The sequence below is a fragment of the Durio zibethinus genome, chromosome 28 (genome assembly GCF_047325235.1).
Source record: "Durio zibethinus cultivar Kanyao isolate XHJ-2024 chromosome 28, ASM4732523v1, whole genome shotgun sequence".
Taxonomy (NCBI): Eukaryota; Viridiplantae; Streptophyta; class Magnoliopsida; order Malvales; family Malvaceae; genus Durio; species Durio zibethinus.
The window spans coordinates 16,760,561-16,763,121 of NC_143189.1; the positions used below are offsets into that span (position 1 = coordinate 16,760,561).

General features: G+C 37.2%; 1 pseudogene across 1 annotated transcript; it reads right to left on the reverse strand.

Annotated features, from left to right (window-relative positions):
- Positions 1-277: 277 nt before the first annotated feature.
- LOC111281187 (tetrahydroberberine oxidase pseudogene) lies at positions 278-2,275 on the reverse strand (annotated as a pseudogene). Its single transcript, XR_016335162.1, has one exon. The product of XR_016335162.1 is annotated as a tetrahydroberberine oxidase pseudogene (transcript).
- Positions 2,276-2,561: the final 286 nt, after the last annotated feature.

Consider the following 2,561-nt stretch of genomic DNA (forward strand, 5'->3'; position numbering starts at 1 on the left):
TTTATTTTTCCCTCACTAATGAGTAAATTAGAGCATTTCTAATTTATTTATTTTAGTATTAAATTTACTTATTAACAAAACTTGCTAATTAATTGATTAACTAATTAATAATGACCTAATTAATTTATTCATTAACCAATTTAAAATATCTCCTCCATCCATACTGTAAAGATCATATTCTGATAATTGTGCCCCGTAATATATAGCTTAGCACAACCCATGCAATAAGCAGATTCGAAAGTAAATAAGAAACTGCATATATGCAAATGCATATTAATGAAAGTTCCCAAATTTATTGATAGTAGGCAATTGTAATCATTTTCAGTTTGGGTTTTTGTATTTGAAACAAAGCAACACAACACTTTTTATCGTCGTAAAGTAATTTTAATGAAAGGCACAAAACAGTGCAATCTATTCATTGTTTCACTGTAGTACCGGAATGCTTTGTTCATTCCAGAAGAAGTTGTGAGGATCAGTTGAAGTCTTTACACGAACGAGTCTGTTGAAATTATTCTTGAAGTATTTCAAGCCCCATACTCTTGCTCCTGCATAGCTAGTATTTCTCTTACGGTTCCTCCCCAAATCAAGATCCCTGTAGTTGAAATACGCAGCCCTTGGAGATTTAGAGACATGGGGTTCCATGTACTTGTACACCCTTCTCATCCACCCTATGTGCTTCTCTGTTTCCTCTGGAGCTTCCCAATAAAGGATGTACTGGATCCCGTATAGATTTCCACTTCTATGAGGGAAAGGAGTTTCTGAACTCCCAATTTCGCTCATCCTTCCTCCGTAGGGTGTCAGGATCAACTGCAAACTCTCTTCTTCCACAAGCATTTTGTATAGTCCTTCTAGCCCTGTTTCTGGAATTGCTTCCTTCACATAGTCCGATTTGGCTTTGAACAGCTGCGTAGATTGCGTTGTCCTGTTAATCAAAACGTCTACGGATTCCGTGATTGAGTAACCAGCAAAATAAAGGACAGACTGTATCCAACTCATTTCAGTGCAGTTGTCTCGAGTTACACCCAGCTCAGGGAAACTATTCTGTATCGAAGAGAGGAGTCTTTCAGCGGTCCCAAGAAACAAGCCATCAAAGGAAACTTGGACAGTTTTATTTCCATTTGAATTTGCACTAGTTACTCCTATAACTGCATGGATGAAAAGGTCTTGGGGAAGTTTATCTGCAACGGTTTGCCACTTGTTGAGAAGTTTGGTTGCTCCTTGTTCCAATGTCTTTCCAATACTGAAAACAGTAACGGTTGCAGGAACACGAACCAATCTAACTTTCCAGGAGAAAATAACTCCAAAGCTCGCTCCTCCGCCTCCCCTGATGGCCCAAAAAAGATCTTCTCCCATGGACTTTCTGTCAAGAATATTTCCATTAACGTCAACCATCTTGGCATCAATAACATTGTCAGCTGCTAAACCATATTTTCTGAATATAGTACCAAATCCACCTCCGCTGATGTGTCCCCCCACACCTACAGTGGGGCAACTCCCCGCAGGGAATCCATGGACATTACTTAAGCCAGAAATGTTGTAGTATAGTTCGCCAAGAGTTGCACCTGCCCCAACCCATGCATGCTCATTTTTTATGTCTACAGTGATAGACCGGATTGGGAAAAGATCTATAATTATAAATGGAACATCAGATGTGTAGGAGAGGCCTTCATAGTCATGTCCTGCACTTCGAACTCTAACTTGCATGTGATGTTCCCTGGAGCAGATTACGGCTGCCTGGATGTGAGCTTCGTTGTAGGGGGTGACTATGTATTGCGGTTTTGAAGCGTTCAAAAACCTTGAATTTCGTATGGAAGATTGCAATATAGATAAATATTGAGAACTTTTTTGGCTGAAGATAACATCAGAACTTATGTTTGAAGGAAATAAATGAGATGAAAAGCATTGCAGAAAGCTTTCGTTTGTTGAATTCAGAGTTGAAGAGCAAACTGAGATAGAAAGGAAGAGAAATAACATTAGCATTCCAGAGTTTGGGATGGCCATCTTTACAGGTACAGGATAATGTAATTACTTGATACAAGAAACAATGGGCAGGAGAATACTTGTATACATATATATACAGCTACAATTTCACGAAACTACCGATTCAAGATGATTGAATTTGTCATCTTTTCCAAGTTATCAGAGAATGAAATTTTCAAAGCAAAATGAAAATTTCAAAACCAAAGTAAGTAGATTCTTAAACATATACCCAATAATGGCTTATGACATATAATTTGAAAGCGGCTACTAGGGTTAATTTGTCACAAAAAAAATCAGATTAATTCAAAGACTCGTCCCTAAGTCCTAACAAAATATGGAATTGGCCGCCTTGAAGACAAAGACTTCCGGGAACTAATTTTGTTGCCAGCTCGTAGCATATTGTAGGTTTCTTATTTGCTTTACTGCCACTTTTTAAGCCTTAATATAAAATAACAGAAATTGTCATTTAATTTTCACACATTCATAAAATTAATTCATTCAAAATTAAAAGAGAAGAGAGGTACGAGTCAAGTGTTACAAATTTACAAGTTCATTCATCTTTTTTAAATTTTATTATATTT